This window comes from Dendrobates tinctorius, unplaced genomic scaffold (assembly GCF_039654945.1).
Source record: "Dendrobates tinctorius isolate UK_male_01 unplaced genomic scaffold, ASM3965494v1 ptg000272l, whole genome shotgun sequence".
In the NCBI taxonomy this organism is placed as follows: domain Eukaryota; kingdom Metazoa; phylum Chordata; class Amphibia; order Anura; family Dendrobatidae; genus Dendrobates; species Dendrobates tinctorius.
This window is the reverse complement of record NW_027361939.1, coordinates 13,015,845-13,038,657: the sequence shown is the minus strand read 5'-3', so window position 1 is coordinate 13,038,657 and position 22,813 is coordinate 13,015,845. Positions and strand designations below refer to the sequence as shown.

The following is a 22,813-nucleotide window of genomic DNA, read 5'->3' as shown; positions in this document are numbered from 1 at the left end:
TTTGAGCTCATTAGTCTACCCCCATGTCTTATATATAGCTAAATATATTGAATTTGATTCCTCTGAAAAACTGGTTTGTCCAGTTTGAAAGAAAAAAAAACACAGAAAGGTTAGAACACTGTCTTAAAAGGATAACACAGGAATGATTACTGGTGACCAAGGAAAAATAATCCAGCCTCATAGACAGAACACAGGAATAGTAGCACCGTCTTTTTGGGGTCTACAATATGACAAGTTCTGCTCTTTCCCAGTCTCACTCTTATCCACCGTTGGGATCTGCATTTCTTGCGACTTTTGTGCAGTTGTAGCAAAGTCGGCTTTTTTACAGGAGTCTGTAAATTCAGTATCGTAGATGGCAAGTCCTTCCTTATTCTCAATGCCATCAATATTCTGGTGCAATGAATGGCTCTCTGGTTTGGGATTACAACAACGTCTAATGTGGCCTATCTTCCCACATTTAAAGCAATACCTAGGCCTGTAAACAGCAGACTTCATTTTCGGATACTTCATCCTGCTCTTTTGAATTAAGACACCACTAAGTTAATAGTTTTACAAATCTTTCATATGAACTGGTATTTCTTAGAGACACTCTTGTGGCATAATCTACATTACAATGATTTGCCATTGAAAATAGAAAACTAGGATCATTCTGAGACATATCTGGATGATTGCAAACATTTCTGTACAATGCCAAATAATTACTACAGAACAACATGGGATCATCAGATCGCCTGAATCTGAACATTGCCGGGGCCTTGCCACCCCTAGTATTTCTTCTACTTAAGGTAGATTGCAACTCAAATCTATTAGACACACTGCAATCGTCTACCTCACTCTGGTTTTGCTTCCCTGTAGCCATCTCTACAACCTGGGTCTGGCAAATACGATGAGCTTTTAATGGGTTAAGAAGAGGATCCATTTCCACCTCCCCATCAAAATGATCATCCCCCTGTTCTTGGCTGGTGACAGTTTCGGAGTCAGTTGACTCATGTGCATCACTATCCCATAAATCTGGGTTCCTCTCCATCTCTGCTCTGGCTATGGCCAGAGCTTTCTTCCTTTTCACCTTCCCCCTCTTCTTTCTGCACTTATACTGATTTACACATACATCAGCCTGTTCTGCATCATGCTGAGTTCCAACAAATTTGTCCATTACCAAATTATTCTGACCCTGTGCTACCACCAATGCATTCTGGGCCTCACATAGCTGTATTTCCAATTCCTGCACTTTAGTTAACATTCTTTGCAGGATCCTGCCACACTTACCAAGAGCACATAATTCTTTCCCTTTTTCTACTTTTACTTTCTGCAACCATTTTTCTACATCAACTATCTTTGCATCTTGCCAATATTTGCCCCAACGTTCACTTGTACCAACACTGTGTGACAAAATATGATATGGAGTTTCCTCCCACCCTGGAGTCTCAACAGACTCACTTACAACCTCTTTTTGTTCCATTTCTGACAACTTTCTTTGCATATGGGTGTTTTGCTCATGCATATCTCTGTATACACTGAGTAAAATCCACATACACCGTCCTAAAGACTCTACATTACCCCTGAGTACTTCAACAACATCAGGGGTAAACTGCATTACCTGCCTTTGCAGGGATAGCCTCGAGTAATTCAACAACATCGAGGGGTTAACCACATCACCTGCCTTAGCGGGGATCCCCATGAGTACTTCAACAACATCATGGGTTAACTGCATCACCTGCCTTTGCAGGGAAAGCCTCGAGTAACTAAACAACATCGAGGGGTTAACTGCATCACCTGCCTTTGCAGGGATCCCCATGAGTACTTCAACAACATCATGGGGCTCTGAGCCCTTGAGCTTATTCTCCCAGAGTTCTGCCAATCCAAAACAACGCATTTCCTGCGCTAAAAACCCAAACATTTTGGCTTAGTGCCGACAAATTACTATCCTATAAAATAAGTTAGGACGTGAGGATTATTTCTTATCCCAACAAAGAGAAAAAAAAAAAAAATTCTGAACCTTCTGCGTATCCTGCCGACTACACCAATTTATGTATTGCCAACTGTTCAGCAATAAGGTTCGGGTACGGCTTTAAAGAAGGCTACTACTTGCATATAGCACAATTTTATTATACAATGATTATAAAAGACCAAATTAATGGAATGGCAGATATAATATTACCCTGTCTTGCTAATTCTATGTGAATCATACAATTATTATGAATTATAATACATAGAGAAATAAGTATTCATTCTATACTTTACCAAGTAGTATTGCAACATCACTTCTCCACTGGATGGACCACAGTGTCAAATGAGAAGGAAATGCTCTGGTCTTGTCATCACAGAGACCGTGCACCCACGATAGCTTCTGGAAATGTCCCCTGCTGGAAAATGTCCCTCCTTCACTGACACAGGGTCCACCTTTTTATACACAAAATTCCCACATTCCCTCTGTGCAGTATGTTTAGGCTGAGTCATCAGAATCTTGAAACTGCACAAGACTTCAAGGTCTGTTTGTTATACAGTAGACTACTATAATCTTAGTTTGTTTGAGATTCATTTGTCATTAGCATGTCTCTTAACAATAGCACAATGCATTACTACTGATTATAACCCAGGCTCTGTCTCTGGTCAACTTGTCAAAGTTGTCTATCATTGTTCAAAGTTCAACATATGTTGCTTGTTACAAAGTTAACTCTTCATGCTCATAGCATAATGCTCTAAGATGGGCAGCATGACTTCCATAATCACCTATTCTGAAAACTGGATACCTATTGTAACTCAGACACACACTCAGACATGTCAAGATATGTATCACAATCGGTCCTCGATTATTGATGTCATGCATGACCCAATATTGCTACATGAGACCATAAAACATTTTGGTCTCTCTTGTCTTCGAGCATCATACTATTATTGAGCACAAGACTTCCTTGTTCAAGCAGCATATTAATTATCTATACAGTTGTTATTCCTATTGTCCTAGCTTATATGTAAGAATATACCACACAACTCTTATATTAGAATACCACACAGAATTAGTTGGAAAGCTCCTTTCCCATCAACCACCCCCAAGTGAAGGTATTCAGTATCTATCACTGTTTGTCAACAGGGGTCACTTGCCTGCAAATCAGGATAATGCTTTATCAATATACCCACACCATTCACTACTCTTGAAATTCAAGTAAGTCAACAGCGTACACAAAGGTTAATCCTTTCCAGTAATCCAGATTAAACATACTGTTTCAACAACCATTGTTTTTAGTATACTCAACACACAGGCTGCATTTCAATAGCCATTGCAGGTCTGACCCCATGAACTCTGGTACTGGATATGAGGCCTTCTAATGCTGACATTACAGGTTAATTTCAATATGGACTAATCAATATATTACAATATGTAGGCTATAAGATATCCATATTTTTATTAGCACCACAGAGGACAGAGCAGGAGACCTTGCCGGACACACATCAGGGGATCAACTGATGGGACTGAGGCCAAGTAACACAGGAACAAGTGTGGATTGTGCTGACGCCACTTCAGAGCTGTCACTGGCGGGGTTGGAGGCCAGGGGAAATACTAGAGACAGTGGAGCCTGAGGCCTAAGTGGAGCACGGTTACAATCAGTAGTAGTCTACAACCTCTATAAAACGTGCTGCAAGTTGGCCTCAGCCTGCTCCATGCCTCATCCTGGGCTCCAACAACGCCAGTTGGTGTTCAGAAGTGTTCAGAAGAACACTCGCTCCTGTGTTAGTGGGGTTCAGTATTGCCAGCTGTTCCCCTGCTGTGTAGACGGCAAAGTCTAGTACTGCCTCCACATACCAACAACATCAGGCCTCAGCCTGCTCCATGCCTCATCCTGGGCTCCAACACCGTCAGTTGGTGTTCAGAAGTGCCGTCTTCACAGAGAAAAACACACTAGCTCCTGTGTTAGTGGGGTTCAGTAATGCCAGCTGTTCCCCTGCTGTGTAGACGGCAAAGTCTCCTGCTGCCTCCACATGCCAACACCATCAGGCCTCAGCCTGCTCCATGCCTCATCCTGGGCTCCAACAACGTCAGTTGGTGTTCAGAAGTGCCGTCTTCACAGAGAAAAACACACTAGCTCCTGTGTTAGTGGGGTTCAGTAACGTCAGCTGTTCCCCTGCTGTGTGGACGGCAATGTCTCCTGCTGCCTCCACATTCAAAAAACAGCAGGCCTCAGCCTGCTCCATGCCTCATCCTGGGCTCCAACAACGCCAGTTGGTGTTCAGAAGTGCCGTCTCCGCAGAGAAAAACACTCTAGCTCCTGTGTCAGTGGGGTTCACTACTAGTAGTGTGAATGAGGACTGAGCAGGAGAGCTTGCCAGACACACATCAGGGGATCAACAGACGGGACTGAGCCACAGTCACACAGGAACAAGTGTGGATTGTGCAGACGCCACTTCACAGCTGTAACTGGCGGGGTTGTTGGCCTGGGGAAATACTAGAGACAGTGGAGCCGGAGGCCATAGTGGAGCACGGTGACAATCAGTAGTAGTCTACAACCTCTATAAAACCAGCTGCAAGTTGTCCTCCGCCTGCTGCATGCTTCATCCTGGGCTACAACACAGCCAGTTGTAGCCTAGAAGTGCCGTCTGCACAGATAGAAACACTCGCTCCTGTGTTAGTGGGGTTCAGTAACGCCAGCTGTTCCCCTGCTGTGTGGATGGCAAAGTCTCCAGCTGCCTCCAAACTCACACTACAACGCTTTTTCTCCTCGGTTCAAGTAGGCCTCAGCCTGCTCGGAGCATTGCTCCTGGGCTACCACACAGCCAGTTGTAGCCTGGAAGTACCGTCCGCACAGATAGAAACACTCGCTCCTGTGTTAGTGGGGTTCAGTAACGCCAGCTGTTCCCCTGCTGTGTGGACGGCAAAGTCTCCAGCTGCCTCCAAACTCACACTACAACGCTTTTTCTCCTCGCTCCAAGTAGGCCTCAGCCTGCTCGGAGCATTGATCCTGGGCTACAACACAGCCAGTTGTAGCCTGGAAGTGCCGTCCGCACAGATAGAAACACTCGCTCCTGTGTTAGTGGGGTTCAGTAATGCCAGCTGTTCCCCTGCTGTGTGGACGGCAAAGTCTCCAGCTGCCTACAAACTCACACTACAATGCTTTTTCTCCTCGCTCCAAGTAGACCTCAGCCTGCTCGGAGCATTGATCCTGGGCTACAACACAGCCAGTTGTAGCCTGGAAGTGCCGTCCGCACAGATAGAAACACTTGCTCCTGTGTTAGTGGGGTTCAGTAATGCCAGCTGCTCCCCTGCTGTGTGGATGGCAAAGTCTCCTGCTCCATCCACATTCAAACTACAACTGATTTTTAACCCTGCTCCACTTAGGCCTCTGGCTCCACTGTCTCTAGTATTTCCCCTGACCTCCAACCCCGCCAGTGACAGCTCTGAAGTGGCGTCAGCACAAAACACACTTGTTCCTGTGTTACTTGCCCTCAGTCATGTCAGTTGATCCCCTGATGTGTGTCCGTAAAGGTCTCCTGCTCTGTCCACATTCTCATTACTAGTAGTGTGAATGAGGACAGAGCAGGAGACCTTGCCGGACACACATCGGGGGATCAACTGACGGGACTGATCACGGTTACAATCAGTAGTAGTCTACAACCTCTATAAAACGTGCTGGAAGTTGGCCTCAGCCAACTCCATGCCTCATCCTGGGCTCCAACAATGCCAGTTGGTGTTCAGAAGTGCCGTCTTAACAGAGAAACACACACTAGTTCCTGTGTTAGTGGGGTTCAGTAATGCCAGCTGTTCCCCTGCTGTGCGGATGGCAAAGTCTCCAGCTGCCTCCAACATCACACTACATGTTATTTTCCACTTGCTCCAAGTAGGCCTCAGCCTGCTCGGAGCATTGATCTTGGGCTTCAACACAGCCAGTTGTAGCTTGGAAGTGCCGTCGGCACAGATAGAAACACTCACTCCAGTGTCTGTGGGGTTCAGTAACGCCAGCTGTTCCCCTGCTGTGCGGATGGCAAAGTCTCCTGCTGCCTCCAACATCACACTACATGTTATTTTCCACTTGCTCGAAGTAGGCCTCAGCTTGCTCGGAGCATTGATCCTGGGCTTCAACACAGCCAGTTGTAGCTTGTAAGTGCCGTCCGCACAGATAGAAACACTTGCTCCTGTGTCTGTGGGGTTCAGTAACGCCAACTGTTCCCCTGCTGTGTGGATGGCAAAGTCTCCTGCTGCCTCCAACATCACACTACTACTGACTTTTAACCGTGGTCCACTTAGGCCTCTGGCTGTACTGTCTCTAGTATTTCCCCTGGCCTCCAACCCCGCCAGTCGCTGCTCTGATGTGCCGTCTGCACAATCCACCCTTGTTCCTGTGTTACTGGGGCTCAGTCACGTCAGTTGATCCCCTGTGGTGTGTCCGGCAAGGTCTCCTGCTCTGTCCCCATTCCCATTAATAGTTGTGGGAATGTGGACAGAGCAGGACACCTTGCCGGACACACATCAGGGGATCAACTGACGTGACTGAGCCCCAGTAACTCAGGAACAAGTGTGGATTGTGCAGACAACTCTGCAGAGCAGCAACTGCCGTGGTTGGAGGCCAGGGGAAATACTAGAGACAGTAGAGCCAGAGGCAAAAGTGGATCACGGTTACAATCGGTAGTTGTGTACAACCAATATAAAACTCACTCCAAGTTGGCCTCAGCCTGCTGCTTGATTGACCCCTGGGCTTCAACATCGCATGTTGCTGCTCAGAAGTGTGTTTGGCACGGGTACTCCCTCCTGCCCAGCCAGGTTCCAGCAACGTCCGCTGTTTCTTGGCAGAATCTTTGGCCTAGGTGCCTCCTTCATGGTATCCGAGTTCCAGCAACGTCTGCTGGTCCTTGGTGGTGCTTTTTAGCGCAGGTACCTCCTGCTTAGTAACCGTGTTCCAGCAACGTCAGCTGGTCCACGGTTGTGCCATTGGCTCTTGTTCCTTTTGCTGCCCCTCCGGGTTCCAGCACCGTCAGCTGGTTCTCGGCAGTGTCTTTGGCACGGGTACTCCCTCCTGCCCAGCCTGGTTACAGCACGCCTGCTGTTTCCGGGTAGTGTTGACGTCACTTTGCCACTGATACATTGTCCTGTCGTGTTGCGGTCGGGTTAGCCGAGTCTATGGTGCCTGCAGTTTCAGTGCTTCCTATGTGGGCTGGGGGTTCTGGTAACAAAGGCTGGTTCCATAGTGCCAATAGGACAAACACTCCCTGTAGGACTGTGGGTTTTGGTAACTGCGGCCGGCTCGCGGCCTTGCAACTTTTTTTTTCATGGGTACCTTCTGCTACCCATCTGGGTTCCAGCACCATCAGCTGGTTCTCGGCAGTGCATTTGGCCTAGGTGTCTCCTTCTTGGTATCCGAGTTCCAGCAACGTCTGCTGATCCTTGGTAGTGCTTTGTAGCACAGGTACCTCCTGCTTAGTAACCGTGTTCCAGCACCGTCAGCTGGTCCACGGCTGTGCCATTGGTTGTTGTTCCTTCTGCTGCCCCTCCGGGTTCCAGCACCGTCAGCTGATCCTCGCTAGTGTCATTTGCTCTTGCAGCTTCTGCTACCCATCCGGGTTCCAGCACCGTCAGCTGGCTCTCAGCAGAGCCTTTGGCCTAGGTGCCTCCTTCTCGGTATCCGAGTTCCAGCAACGTCTGCTGGTCCTTGGTAGTGCTTTGGAGCACAGGTACCTCCTGCTTAGTAACCGTGTTCCAGCACGTCAGCTGGTCCACGGTTGTGCCATTGGCTCTTGTTCCTTCTGCTGCCCCTCCGGGTTCCAGCACCATCAGCTGGTTCTCGGTAGTTCCATTGACTCTTGTAGCTAATGCTACCCATCCGGGTTCCAGCACCATCAGCTGGTTCTCGGAAGTGTCTTTGGCACGGGCATTCCCTCCTGCCCAGCCTGGTTCCATCACGCCTGCTGTTTCCGGGTAGTGTCAACGTCACTTTGCCACCGATACGTTGTCCTGTCGTGTTGCGGTCGGGTTAGCCGAGTCTTTGGTGCCTGCAGTTTCAGTGCTTCCTATGTGGGCTGGGGGTTCTGGTAATAAAGGCTGGTTCCATAGTGCCAATAGGACAAGCACCCTCTGTAGGACTGTGGGTTTCGTTAACTGCGGCCGGCTCACGGCCTTGCAACTTTGTTTTTTTCCTGGGTACCTTCTGCTGCCCCTCCGGGTTCCAGCACCGTCAGCTGGTTCTCGGCAGAGCCTTTGCCCTAGGTGCCTCCTTCATGGTATCCGAGTTCCAGCAACGTCTGCTGGTCCTTGGTAGTGCTTTTTAGCACAGGTACCTCCTGCTTAGAAACCGTGTTCTAGCACCGTCAGCTGGTACACGGTTGTCCCATTGGCTCTTGTTCCTTCTGCTGCCCCTCCGGGTTCCAGCACCGTCAGCTGGTCCTTGCTAGTGTCATTTGCTCTTGCAGCTTCTGCTACCCATCCGGGTTCCAGCACCGTCAGCTGGCTCTCAGCAGAGCCTTTGGCCTAGGTGCCTCCTTCTTGGTATCCGAGTTCCAGCAACGCCTGCTGGTCCTTGGTAGTGCTTTGGAGCACAGGTACCTCTGCTTAGTAACCGTGTTCCAGCACCGTCAGCTGGTCCACGGTTGTGCCATTGGCTCTTGTTCATTCTGCTGCCCCTCCGGGTTCCAGTACCGTCAGCTGGTTCTTGGCAGTTCCTCTGCCTTCTTGTATCTTCTGCTATTTTTCCAAGTTCAAGCTTGTGGAAATGGTTTTTGATTCTCACTCTGGATCTCCCTGACAATGACCCTGAAGACGACGACCCTGAAGACCACACAGAAGAATACCTAAAAGATGACCCTGAAGAAGATGACCAAGAGGACAAAGAACAGGAAGACAACCACCAAGATGCAGAACAACAAGAGACAGAAGACCAAGGAGCATGAAAACCAAAAGCAGAACATGAAGCATTAGACTAACAATCAGAGCAAATGGTATTATCTAATTTATAAGCAGAAGACTAAGCAGTGTATGGGGGTGAGTCCGTTCCTCCTCGTGGTGCCCCTGGAAAAGGCCTGCTGCTGCAGGCCAAACTGAACGTGGACAAATCCTGTTGTAAATCTTTTGTGACAGGCTGAAGGGAAAGTGTAATCTTCAAACTTTTATAGATAACAACTACAGGAATGCCTGACACAAATAAGAATATGATGAAGAAGAATAGGAAGAAGTAGAATATGAAGAAGAATAAAAGAAGAAGAATAAAAGAAGAAGAATAAAAGAAGAAAAATAAAAGAAGAAGAATAAAAGAAGAAGAAGAAGAAGAAGAAGAAGAAGAAAAAGATACTGCTGCTGCTGAAGATGATGAAGGAGGAAGTGTGGGAGAGGTAAAAAAGAAGGTGAAGAGCATGGAAGTAGTGAAACATACATATCTGACAAAAAAATTAAAGACTTTAACATAGTCAATATCTTTGTAGCTATGAACGTCTTTAAAAAAAAAAAAATACTGCAATTCCATTTGATTGGTCTAAAGCTCTATGGCTTTAATGTCTCCTACACCTCCCACAATACATTCTACATTATTATTACTTGTTTTTCTCCATGTAGAATTAACCAACAGGGAAAAAAAGCTTTTTTTTTAATCCGATATTTCTGTTCCATTGACTTGAATGGGACTTCCGGGATCGCAATCGGCGATACCGGATACTTTTTTTAGATCGGCCGATCCATTCCGATACGATATTTTTCAGTATCGGGTGGTATCGCACAACACTACTGACAACACCTCTGTACGCAGCTGCTAACACAGGATCTAGGAATCACAAAAGGTGTTGTCACAGATGACCCTTTTGCCCCTGAATTCAGGAGAATTTTGGCAAACCCTCATTAGATGCTTCAATGCAAACTATAGCGTCAACGTGTGTTCATTGCAGCAAATGTACGTGCGCATTTCCTGAAAAAATCCCAGGATGTTTGAGTCTAAAAAGACCCAGCGCACAAATTTCTCATTTTTAAGAAAGATTGCGATATGGTAGAATACATATTGTCAAACATTATTATAAACTCCCGCCAAAACCTGTTGTAAGCAATAGTTAATTTCCTGAAGAACAATCCCCTTTCAAATATCTCTTTTTTTTTGAGAATTTATCCTTTCAATTCATCCCCGCATGGCTCCAGTGGCGAAATCCATCAGCGCGCAGAACTTATAAAGCAATAACTGTTGAGCAATGCTGAGGTTGTGAGTTCGACCCTCACTTGGAGCATTCCTTTCTTGTCTTTCATTAGTATTTTTGACTACTGAAGTAGTTGAATCGGTTCATGATTTGGTGGCGATTGCTTCACTCTTATGAGGAAAAAATTTTTTTTTTATTTTTTACCTTTGCTATCCAGCCCCAGTGGCCTAATGGATAAGGCACTGGCCTCCTAAGCCAGGGATTGTGGTGCTTGTGGATTTCCCTTTCCAACAGCATCTCATGGAATGTTGATGGTGCAGATGAAAACTGTTCTACTGGACGATTGTCTTGTTTTCTCGTGACTTAGTTCTTGCAAACCTCTGCCATTTAGAGCGATCCTTTCTATGTACTGAGAGAAGTGTTAACACGCAACAGTATCGACTTTGTGTGGCGGAAAAGCCTAGCATCTTTATTGTTTTCATCTTCATTAATACCCCAAATACCACAGAGTATATTTTCTAAGATATGGATATGCTTTCAACCACACAATGTTTGCAAATCTCAAAATATAAAATAATAAGTGAAAAAAGTGAACCATTTTTGGAACATTTTTGACAATGGTTTTCCATATCATGTTCTTTATTAAAAAACAAAATGAGTAATCTTTCAATTTTCACCCTGGCCACTGGAGCTATTTTGGACTCGTACATCCTGTCGTTCTCGAGCAGTTTCACCTTAATATCACAGGAAGGGTTACAAAGACTGACAACACCTCTGTACGCAGCTGTTAACACAGGATCTAGGAATCACAAAAGGTGATGTCACAGATGACCCTTTTGCCCCTGAATTCAGAAGAATTTTGGCAAACCCTAATTAGATGCTTCAATGCAGACTATAGCGTCAACGTGTGTTCATTGCAGCAAATGTAAGTGCACATTTCCTGAAAAAATCCCATGATGTTTGAGTCTAAAAAGACCCAGCGCACACATTTCTCATTTTTAAGAAAGATTGTGATATGGTAGAATACATGTTGTCAAACATTATTATAAACCCCCGCCCAAACCTGTTGTAAGCAATAGTTAATTTCCTGAAGAACAATTCCCTTTCAAATGTCTCTTTTTTTTGAAGAATTTATCCTTTCCATCCGCACCCACATGGCTCCAGTGGTGCAATCGGTCAGCGTGCGGTACTTATAAAGCAGTAACTGTTGAGCAATGCCGAGGTTGTGAGTTCGACCCTCACCTGGAGCATTCTTTTCTTTTCTTGTCTTTCTTTAGTATTTTTGACTACTGAAGTAGTTGAATCGGTTCATGATTTGGTGGCGATTGCTTCACTCTCTAAGCAAATCAGTCTCATAAGCTGAAAGATGAACGTTCGATTCTTAGACGGGGTACTGGTCCCTCGTTTTCTCAATCGATTCTGTCTCCATCTTGGCTACAGGGCCACAGATTTTTCCGATTCAGTACCAAAACATAACCAATTTAGTTCCTAAACTGTTTCCACGTACAAGGCACGGGGCAGCTTTCGAATGTGCGTACTAGTTCCAAAGGAGTGTCACTCCCATAGCAGGAAGTAAACCAGTCGACCAGGGATACTAGGTCCTATCCACTTTTCCACGTGGGACAAGTTATACACTAAGCAGCAAGATAAGTAAAAAAAAAAAAAAAAGTTTTTGCTTTGATTAAATAGCTTTTACATCACAAAAGAAAAAAGTTGCCACATGAGCATGGTACTTAGCACGTCAGTTGGTAATCTGAAGATCATGAGGTTTTTTCCTCACACGTGGAACTATTCTCCCCCCTTTTCTTGGGATATTGTGTCACCCACTCAGAACTTTCTCACTGAAACGTTTCCGATTCGAAAGGAAACAGGAGCCTTAGTGACAGACAGAACACATGGATTGTTGAGTCCCTTGACGCTTTGGAGCAATAAGGTGTAGTTGAGAATGGTTTAAGCTATGAAACAAAATGAAATCTTGTGCTAAAGGTCAGTAAGAGCCACAAATACCCTGATGTTCAGCATTTTTGACTGCAAGGTACAAAATCTACCTGAAATATTATTGTCTGGAAAACACATTTCTGTCTTTGATTGTTGGCAGTAGTACAGAAAAAGGTGTGTTCCCATACCAGGAGTCGAACCCGGTCCGCCTGGGTGAAAACCAGGAATCCTAACCACTAGACCATATGGGAATGGATAGCTACACACTGAGATATCTATTGAAAAAAATCAGCTCGGGGGCTTGCACAAGAAACGTCTGCAGTTTGGCACGTGCATCTTGCCTCGTTAGCGCAGTAGGTAGCGCGTCAGTCTCATAATCTGAAGGTCGTGATTTCGATCCTCACACGGGGCAGCGGGCTCCTCTTTTCCGAAGAGATTTTGTCAAAAACTTAGAACTTTCCCGTTCACTTCTAACACGTTTCTGATAAGTAAGGATTTGTGAAACCAAATGACAGATGGGACACATGGGTTGCTGGTTCTCTTGACCCGTTTGCTGTATAAAGAGGCAGATGAGAGTGATTTGAGCTATGAAAAAAAATTAAATCTTGTGCCAAAGGTCGTCACAATGAATGTAACCAAAAGCTGGTGTTCAGAATGATTGACAGCTAAGCGCAAAATCTACCTGAAATACTTTTGTCTGAAAAACACTCGCGTCAGTCTCATAATCTGAAGGTCGTGAGTTCGATCCTCACACGGGGCAGCGGGCTCCTCTTTTCCGAAGAGATTTTGTCAAAAACGTAGAACTTTCCCTTTCAGTTCTAACACGTTTCTGATAAGTAAGGATTTGTGAACCCAAATGACAGATGGGACACATGGGTTGCTGGTTCTCTTGACCCGTTTGCTGTATAAAGAGGCAGATGAGAGTGATTTGAACTGTTGACAGCTAAGCGCAAAATCTACCTGAAATACTTTTGTCTGAAAAACACCCGTCAGTAGCGAGCACATCAGTCTCATATTCTGAAGTTCGTGAGTTCGATCCTCACACGGGGAAGCGGTCTCCTCTTTTCTGAAGAGATTCTGTCACCAAATTAGAACTTTCCCTTTCAGATTTAAAATGTTTCTGATAAGTAAGAATTTGCGAACCCAAATGACAGACAGGACACGGGTTGTTGGTTCTCTTGACACGTTTGCTGTAAAAGGGGCTAGTTGAGATTGATTTGAGATATGAAACCAAATTAAATCTTGTGCCAAAGTTCATCACAACGAACGGACCAAAAGATGGCGTTCAGAATTTTTGACAGCTTAACGCAAATTCTACCTGAAATACTTTTGTCTGAAAAACACCTTTGTCTTTGAATGTTGGTGTCAGTACAGAAAAGTAAATTCCCATACCGGGAGTTGAACCCAGGCCGGCTGGGTGAGAACCAGGAATCCTAATGGCTAGACTATATGGGAAAAGATGTGCTGTCTTATCAATGACAATCTTAAAAAAAATAAGTTTTCTACTTGGCACAAGCAACTTCTGCAGTTCTATTTGCGCAGCTTGCCTCATTAACACAGTTGTAAGCAAATCAGTCTCATAAGCTGAAAGATGAACGTTCGATTCTTAGACGGGGTACTGGTCCCTCGTTTTCTCAATCGATTCTGTCTCCATCTTGGCTACAGGGCCACAGATTTTTCCGATTCAGTACCAAAACATAACCAATTTAGTTCCTAAACTGTTTCCACGTACAAGGCGCGGGGCAGCTTTCGAATGTGCGTACTAGTTCCAAAGGAGTGTTACTCCCATAGCAGGAAGCAAACCAGTCGACCAGGGATACTAGGTCCTATCCACTTTTCCACGTGGGACAAGTTATACACTAAGCAGCAAGATAAATTAAAAAAAAAAAAAAAAAAGAAGTTTTTGCTTTGATTAAATAGCTTTTACATCACAAAAGAAAAAAGTTGCCACATGAGCATGGTACTTAGCATGTCAGTTGGTAATCTGAAGATCATGAGGTTTTTTCCTCACACGTGGAACTATTCTCCTCCCTTTTCTTGGGATATTGTGTCACCCACTCAGAACTTTCTCATTGAAACATTTCCGATTCGAAAAGAAACAGGAGCCTTAGTGACAGACAGAACACATGGATTGTTGAGTCCCTTGACGCTTTGGAGTAATAAGGTGTAGTTGAGAATGGTTTAAGCTATGAAACAAAATGAAATTTTGTGCTAAAGGTCAGTAAGAGCCACAAATACCATGACGTTCAGCATTTTTGACTGCAAAGTACAAAATCTACCTGAAATATTATTGTCTGGAAAACACACTTCTGTCTTTGATTGTTGGCAGTAGTACAGAAAAAGGTGCGTTCCCATACTGGGAGTCGAACCCTGGCCGCCTGGGTAAAAACTAGGAATCCTAACCGCTAGCCCATATGGGAATGGATAGCTACGCACTGAGGTATGTATTGAAAAAAATCAGCTCGGGGGCTTGCACAAGAAACGTCTGCAGATTGGCACGTGCAGATTGGCACGTGCATCGTGCCTCGTTAGCGCAGTAGGTAGCGCGTCAGTCTCATAATCTGAAGGTCGTGAGTTCGATCCTCACACGGGGCAGCGGGCTCCTCTTTTCCGAAGAGATTTTGTCAAAAACTTAGAACTTTCCCGTTGAGTTCTAACACGTTTCTGATAAGTAAGCATTTGTGAACCCAAATGACACATGGATTGCTGGTTCTCTTGACCCGTTTGCTGTATAAAGAGGCAGATGAGAGTGATTTGAGCTATGAAAAAAAATTAAATCTTGTGCCAAAGGTCGTCACAATGAAAGTAACCAAAAGCTGGTGTTCAGAATGATTGACAGCTAAGCGCAAAATCTACCTGAAATACTTTTGTCTGAAAAACACCTGCGTCAGTCTCATAATCTGAAGGTCGTGAGTTCGATCCTCACACGGGGCAGCAGGCTCCTCTTTTCCGAAGAGATTTTGTCAAAAACTTAGAAATTTCCCTTTCAGTTCTAACACGTTTCTGATAAGTAAGGATTTGTGAACCCAAATGACAGATGGGACACATGGGTTGCTGTTTCTCTTGACCCGTTTGCTGTATAAAGAGGCAGATGAGAGTGATTTGAGCTGTTTGACAGCTAAGCGCAAAATCTACCTGAAATACTTTTGTCTGAAAAACACCCGTCAGTAGCGAGCGCGTCAGTCTCATATTCTGAAGTTCGTGAGTTCGATCCTCACACGGGGAAGCGGTCTCCTCTTTTCTGAAGAGATTCTGTCACCAAATTAGAACTTTCCCTTTCAGATTTAAAATGTTTCTGATAAGTAAGAATTTGCGAACCCAAATGACAGACAGGACACATGGGTTGTTGATTCTCTTGACACGTTTGCTGTAAAAGGGGCTAGTTGAGATTGATTTGAGCTATGAAACCAAATTAAATCTTGTGCCAAAGTTCATCACAACGAACGGACCAAAAGATGGCGTTCAGAATTTTCGACAGCTTAACGCAAATTCTACCTGAAATACTTTAGTCTGAAAAACACCTTTGTCTTTGAATGTTGGTGGCAGTACAGAAAAGTACATTCCCATACCAGGAGTTGAACCCAGGCTGCCTGGGTGAGAACCAGGAATCCTAACCGCTAGACCGTATGGGAAAAGATGTGCTGTCTTATCAGTGACAATCTGAAAAAAAATAAGTTTTCTACTTGGCACAAGCAACTTCTGCAGTTCTATTTGCGCAGCTTGCCTCGTTAACACAGTTGTAAGCAAATCAGTCTCATAAGCTGAAAGATGAACGTTCGATTCTTAGACGGGAACTGGTCCCTCGTTTTCTCAATCGATTCTGCCTCCATCTTGGCTACAGGGCCACAGATTTTACCGATTCAGTACCAAAACATAACCAATTTAGTTCCTAAACTGTTTCCACGTACAAGGCACGGGGCAGCTTTCGAATGTGGGTACTAGTTCCAAAGGAGTGTCACTCCCATAGCAGGAAGTAAACCAGTCGACCAGGGATACTAGGTCCTATCCACTTTTCCACGTGGGACAAGTTATACACTAAGCAGCAAGATAAATTAAAAAAAAAAAAAAAAAGAAGTTTTTGCTTTGATTAAATAGCTTTTACATCACAAAAGAAAAAAGTTGCCACATGAGCATGGTACTTAGCACGTCAGTTGGTAATCTGAAGTTCATGAGGTTTTTTCCTCACACGTGGAACTATTCTCCCCCCTTTTCTTGGGATATTGTGTCACCCACTCAGAACTTTCTCACTGAAACGTTTCCGATTCGAAAGGAAACAGGAGCCTTAGTGACAGACAGAACACATGGATTGTTGAGTCCCTTGACGCTTTGGAGTAATAAGGTGTAGTTGAGAATGGTTTAAGCTATGAAACAAAATGAAATCTTGTGCTAAAGGTCAGTAAGAGCCACAAATACCCTGATGTTCAGCATTTTTGACTGCAAAGTACAAAATCTAACTGAAATATTATTGTCTGGAAAATACATTTCTGTCTTTGATTGTTGGCAGTAGTACAGTAAAAGGTGCGATCCCATACCGGGAGTCAAGCCCGGGCCGCCTGGGTGAAAACCAGGAATCCTAACCGCTAGACCATATGGGAATGGATAGCTACACACTGAGGTATCTATTGAAAAAAATCAGCTCGAGGGCTTGCACAAGAAACGTCTGCAGATTGGCACGTGCATCTTTCCTCGTTAGCGCAGTAGGTAGTGCGTCAGTCTCATAATCTGAAGGTCGTGAGTTCGATCCTCACACGGGGCAGCGGGCTCCTCTTTTACGAAGAGATTTTGTCAAAAACTTAGAACTTTCCCGTTCAGTTCTAACACGTTTCTGATAAGTAAGGATTTGTGAACCCAAATGACACATGTGTTGCTGGTTCTCTTGACCCGTTTGCTGTATAAAGAGGCAGATGAGAGTGATTTGAGCTATGAAAAAAATTTAAATCTTGTGCCAAAGGTCGTCACAATGAATGTAACCAAAAGCTGGTGTTCAGAATGATTGACAGCTAAGCGCAAAATCTACCTGAAATACTTTTGTCTGAAAAACACCTGCGTCAGTCTCATAATCTGAAGGTCGTGAGTTCGATCCTCACAAGGGGCAGCAGGCTCCTCTTTTCCGAAGATATTTTGTCAAAAACTTAGAACTTTCCCTTTCAGTTCTAACACGTTTCTGATAAGTAAGGATTTGTGAACCCAAATGACAGATGGGACACATGGGTTGCTGTTTCTCTTGACCCGTTTGCTGTATAAAGAGGCAGATGAGAGTGATTTGAGCTGTTTGACAGCTAAGCGCAAAATCTACCTGAAATACTTTTGTCTGAAAAACACCCGTCAGTAGCGAGCGCGTCAGTCTCATATTCTGAAGTTCGTGAGTTCGATCCTCACACGGGGAAGCGGTCTCCTCTTTTCTGAAGAGATTCTGTCACCAAATTAGAACTTTCCCTTTCAGATTTAAAATGTTTCTGATAAGTAAGAATTTGCGAACCCAAATGACAGATAGGACACATGGGTTGTTGATTCTCTTGACACGTTTGCTGTAAAAGGGGCTAGTTGAGATTGATTTGAGCTATGAAACCAAATTAAATCTTGTGCCAAAGTTCATCACAACGAACGGACCAAAAGATGGCGTTCAGAATTTTCGACAGCTTAACACAAATTCTACCTGAAATACTTTTGTCTGAAAAACACCTTTGTCTTTGAATGTTGGTGGCAGTACAGAAAAGTACATTCCCATACCGGGAGTTGAACCCGGGCCGCCTGGGAGAGAACCAGGAATCCTAACCGCTAGACCATATGGGAAAAGATGTGCTGTCTTATCAGTGACAATCTGAAAAAAAATAAGTTTTCTACTTGGCACAAGCAACTTCTGCAGTTCTATTTGCGCAGCTTGCCTCGTTAACACAGTTGTAAGCAAATCAGTCTCATAAGCTGAAAGATGAACGTTCGATTCTTAGACGGGGTACTGGTCCCTCGTTTTCTCAATCGATTCTGTCTCCATCTTGGCTACAGGGCCACAAATTTTTCCGATTCAGTACCAAAACATAACCAATTTAGTTCCTAAACTGTTTCCACGTACAAGGCACGGGGCAGCTTTTGAATGTGTGTACTAGTTCCAAAGGAGTGTCACTCCCATAGCAGGAAGTAAACCAGTCGACCAGGGATACTAGGTCCTATCCACTTTTCCACGTGGGACAAGTTATACACTAAGCAGCAAGATAAATTAAAAAAAAAAAAGAAGTTTTTGCTTTGATTAAATAGCTTTTACATCACAAAAGAAAAAAGTTGCCACATGAGCATGGTACTTAGCACGTCAGTTGGTAATCTAAAGTTCATGAGGTTTTTTCCTCACACGTGGAACTATTCTCCCCCCTTTTCTTGGGATATTGTGTCACCCACTCAGAACTTTCTCACTGAAACGTTTCCGATTCGAAAGGAAACAGGACCCTTAGTGACAGACAGAACACATGGATTGTTGAGTCCCTTGACGCTTTGGAGTAATAAGGTGTAGTTGAGAATGGTTTAAGCTATGAAACAAAATGAAATCTTGTGCTAAAGGTCAGTAAGAGCCACAAATACCCTGATGTTCAGCATTTTTGACTGCAAAGTACAAAATCTACCTGAAATATTATTGTCTGGAAAATACATTTCTGTTTTTGATTGTTGGCAGTAGTACAGTAAAAGGTGCGATCCCATACCGGGAGTCAAACCCGGGCCGCCTGGGTGAAAACCAGGAATCCTAACCGCTTGACCATATGGGAATGGATAGCTACACACTGAGGTATCTATTGAAAAAAATCAGCTCGGGGGCTTGCACAAGAAACGTCTGCAGATTGGCACGTGCATCTTTCCTCGTTAGCGCAGTAGGTAGTGCGTCAGTCTCATAATCTGAAGGTCGTGAGTTCGATCCTCACACGGGGCAGCGGGCTCCTCTTTTCCGAAGAGATTTTGTCAAAAACTTAGAACTTTCCCGTTCAGTTCTAACACGTTTCTGATAAGTAAGGATTTGTGAACCCAAATGACACATGGGTTGCTGGTTCTCTTGACCCGTTTGCTGTATAAAGAGGCAGATGAGAGTGATTTGAGCTATGAAAAAAATTTAAATCTTGTGCCAAAGGTCGTCACAATGAATGTAACCAAAAGCTGGTGTTCAGAATGATTGACAGCTAAGCGCAAAATCTACCTGAAATACTTTTGTCTGAAAAACACCCGCGTCAGTCTCATAATCTGAAGGTCGTGAGTTCGATCCACACACGGGGCAGCAGGCTCCTCTTTTCCGAAGAGATTTTGTCAAAAACTTAGAACTTTCCCTTTCAGTTCTAACACGTTTCTGATAAGTAAGGATTTGTGAACCCAAATGACAGATGGGACACATGGGTTGCTGTTTCTCTTGACCCGTTTGCTGTATAAAGAGGCAGATGAGAGTGATTTGAGCTGTTTGATAGCTAAGCGCAAAATCTACCTGAAATACTTTTGTCTGAAAAACACCCGTCAGTAGCGAGCGCGTCAGTCTCATATTCTGAAGTTCGTGAGTTCGATCCTCACACGGGGAAGCGGTCATCTCTTTTCTGAAGAGATTCTGTCACCAAATTAGAACTTTCCCTTTCAGATTTAAAATGTTTCTGATAAGTAAGAATTTGCGAACCCAAATGACAGACAAGACACATGGGTTGTTGATTCTCTTGACACGTTTGCTGTAAAAGGGGTTAGTTGAGATTGATTTGAGCTATGAAACCAAATTAAATCTTGTGCCAAAGTTCATCACAACGAACGGACCAAAAGATGGCGTTGAGGATTTTCGACAGCTTAACGCAAATTCTACCTGAAATACTTTTGTCTGAAAAACACCTTTGTCTTTGAATGTTGGTGGCAGTACAGAAAAGTACATTCCCATACCGGGAGTTGAACCCGGGCTGCCTGGGTGAGAACCAGGAATCCTAACCGCTAAACCATATGGGAAAAGATGTGCTGTCTTATCAGTGACAATCTGAAAAAAAATAAGTTTTCTACTTGGCACAAGCAACTTCTGCAGTTCTATTTGAGCAGCTTGCCTCGTTAACACAGTTGTAAGCAAATCAGTCTCATAAGCTGAAAGATGAACGTTCGATTGTTAGACGGGGTACTGGTCCCTCGTTTTCTCAATCGTTTCTGTCTCTATCTTGGCTACAGGGCCACAGATTTTTCCGATTCAGTACCAAAACATAACCAATTTAGTTCCTAAACTGTTTCCACGTACAAGGCACGGGGCAGCTTTCGAATGTGTGTACTAGATCCAAAGGAGTGTCACTCCCATAGCAGGAAGTAAACCAGTCGACCAGGGATACTAGGTCCTATCCACTTTTCCACGTGGGACAAGTTATACACTAAGCAGCAAGATAAATTAAAAAAAAAAAAGAAGTTTTTGCTTTGATTAAATAGCTTTTACATCACAAAAGAAAAAAGTTGCCACATGAGCATGGTACTTAGCACGTCAGTTGGTAATCTGAAGTTCATGAGGTTTTTTCCTCACACGTGGAACTATTCTCCCCCCTTTTCTTGGGATATTGTGTCACCCACTCAGAACTTTCTCACTGAAACGTTTCCGATTCGAAAGGAAACAGGAGCCTTAGTGACAGACAGAACACATGGATTGTTGAGTCCCTTGACGCTTTGGAGTAATAAGGTGTAGTTGAGAATGGTTTAAGCTATGAAACAAAATGAAATCTTGTGCTAAAGGTCAGTAAGAGCCACAAATACCCTGATGTTCAGCATTTTTGACTGCAAAGTACAAAATCTACCTGAAATATTATTGTCTGGAAAATACATTTCTGTCTTTGATTGTTGGCAGTATTACAGTAAAAGGTGCGTTCCCATACCGGGAGTCGAACCCGGGTCACCTGGGTGAAAACCAGGAATCCTAACCGCTAGACCATATGGGAATGGATAGCTACACACTGAGGTATCTATTGAAAAAAATCAGCTAAGGGGCTTGCACAAGAAACGTCTGCAGATTGGCACGTGCAGATTGGCACGTGCATCTTGCCTCGTTAGCGCAGTAGGGAGCGAGTCAGTCTCATATTCTGAAGGTCTTGAGTTTGATCCTCACACGGGGCAGCGGGCTCCTCTTTTCCGAAGAGATTTTGTCAAAAACTTAGAACTTTCCCGTTCAGTTCTAACACGTTTCTGATAAGTAAGGATTTGTGAACCCAAATGACACATGGGTTGCTGGTTCTCTTGACCCGTTTGCTGTATAAAGAGGCAGATGAGAGTGATTTGAGCTATGAAAAAAAATTAAATCTTGTGCCAAAGGTCGTCACAATGAATGTAACCAAAAGCTGGTGTTCAGAATGATTGACAGCTAAGCGCAAAATCTACCTGAAATACTTTTGTCTGAAAAACACCCGCGTCAGTCTCATAATCTGAAGGTCGTTAGTTCGATCCTCACACGGGGCAGCAGGCTCCTCTTTTCCGAAGAGATTTTGTCAAAAACTTAGAACTTTCCCTTTCAGTTCTAACACGTTTCTGATAAGTAAGGATTTGTGAACCCAAATGACAGATGGGACACATGGGTTGCTGTTTCTCTTGACCCGTTTGCTGTATAAAGAGGCAGATGAGAGTGATTTGAGCTGTTTGACAGCTAAGCGCAAAATCTACCTGAAATACTTTTGTCTGAAAAACACCCGTCAGTAGTGAGCGCGTCAGTCTCATATTCTGAAGTTCGTGAGTTCGATCCTCACACGGGGAAGCGGTCTCCTCTTTTCTGAAGAGATTCTGTCACCAAATTAGAACTTTCCCTTTCAGATTTAAAATGTTTCTGATAAGTAAGAATTTGCGAACCCAAATGACAGACAGGACACATGGGTTGTTGATTCTCTTGACACGTTTGCTGTAAAAGGGGCTAGTTGAGATTGATTTGAGATATGAAACCAAATTAAATCTTGTGCCAAAGTTCATCACAACGAACGGACCAAAAGATGGCGTTAAGAATTTTCGACAGCTTAACGCAAATTCTACCTGAAATACTTTTGTCTGAAAAACACCTTTGTCTTTGAATGTTGGTGGCAGTACAGTAAAGTACATTCCCATACCAGGAGTTGAACCCTGGCCGCCTGGGTGAGAACCAGGAATCCTAACCGCTAGACCATATGGGAATGGATAGCTACACACTGAGGTATCTATTGAAAAAAATCAGCTCGGTGGCTTGCACAAGAAACGTCTGCAGATTGGCACGTGCATCGTGCCTCGTTAGCGCAGTAGGTAGCGCGTCAGTCTCATAATCTGAAGGTCGTGAGTTCGATCCTCACACGGGGCAGCGGGCTCCTCTTTTCCGAAGAGATTTTGTCAAAAACTTAGAACTTTCCCGTTGAGTTCTAACACGTTTCTGATAAGTAAGCATTTGTGAACCCAAATGACACATGGATTGCTGGTTCTCTTGACCCGTTTGCTGTATAAAGAGGCAGATGAGAGTGATTTGAGCTATGAAAAAAAATTAAATCTTGTGCCAAAGGTCGTCACAATGAAAGTAACCAAAAGCTGGTGTTCAGAATGATTGACAGCTAAGCGCAAAATCTACCTGAAATACTTTTGTCTGAAAAACACCTGCGTCAGTCTCATAATCTGAAGGTCGTGAGTTCGATCCTCACACGGGGCAGCAGGCTCCTCTTTTCCGAAGAGATTTTGTCAAAAACTTAGAACTTTCCCTTTCAGTTCTAACACGTTTCTGATAAGTAAGGATTTGTGAACCCAAATGACAGATGGGACACATGGGTTGCTGTTTCTCTTGACCCGTTTGCTGTATAAAGAGGCAGAT

The 22,813-nt window shown here is 44.1% G+C and overlaps 8 non-coding genes across 8 annotated transcripts; 4 read left to right on the top strand and 4 right to left on the bottom strand.

Annotated features, from left to right (window-relative positions):
- The first annotated feature begins 11,252 nt into the window (after nt 1-11,252).
- On the top strand, nt 11,253-11,345 carry TRNAI-UAU (transfer RNA isoleucine (anticodon UAU)). The gene is given in 2 exon segments: nt 11,253-11,290; nt 11,310-11,345. It is a non-coding gene; the product is annotated as a tRNA-Ile (tRNA).
- Nucleotides 11,346-12,212: 867 nt separating this feature from the next.
- TRNAE-UUC (transfer RNA glutamic acid (anticodon UUC)) lies at nt 12,213-12,284 on the bottom strand. The gene has a single exon. It is a non-coding gene; the product is annotated as a tRNA-Glu (tRNA).
- Nucleotides 12,285-12,372: 88 nt separating this feature from the next.
- Nucleotides 12,373-12,445, top strand: TRNAM-CAU (transfer RNA methionine (anticodon CAU)). The gene has a single exon. It is a non-coding gene; the product is annotated as a tRNA-Met (tRNA).
- Nucleotides 12,446-14,555: 2,110 nt separating this feature from the next.
- On the top strand, nt 14,556-14,628 carry TRNAM-CAU (transfer RNA methionine (anticodon CAU)). Its single transcript has one exon. It is a non-coding gene; the product is annotated as a tRNA-Met (tRNA).
- A 3,126-nt stretch (nt 14,629-17,754) lies between these two features.
- On the bottom strand, nt 17,755-17,826 carry TRNAE-CUC (transfer RNA glutamic acid (anticodon CUC)). The gene has a single exon. It is a non-coding gene; the product is annotated as a tRNA-Glu (tRNA).
- A 2,085-nt stretch (nt 17,827-19,911) lies between these two features.
- TRNAE-CUC (transfer RNA glutamic acid (anticodon CUC)) lies at nt 19,912-19,983 on the bottom strand. The gene has a single exon. It is a non-coding gene; the product is annotated as a tRNA-Glu (tRNA).
- Nucleotides 19,984-20,870: 887 nt separating this feature from the next.
- On the bottom strand, nt 20,871-20,942 carry TRNAE-UUC (transfer RNA glutamic acid (anticodon UUC)). Its single transcript has one exon. It is a non-coding gene; the product is annotated as a tRNA-Glu (tRNA).
- A 1,300-nt stretch (nt 20,943-22,242) lies between these two features.
- Nucleotides 22,243-22,315, top strand: TRNAM-CAU (transfer RNA methionine (anticodon CAU)). Its single transcript has one exon. It is a non-coding gene; the product is annotated as a tRNA-Met (tRNA).
- The last annotated feature ends 498 nt before the right edge of the window (nt 22,316-22,813 follow it).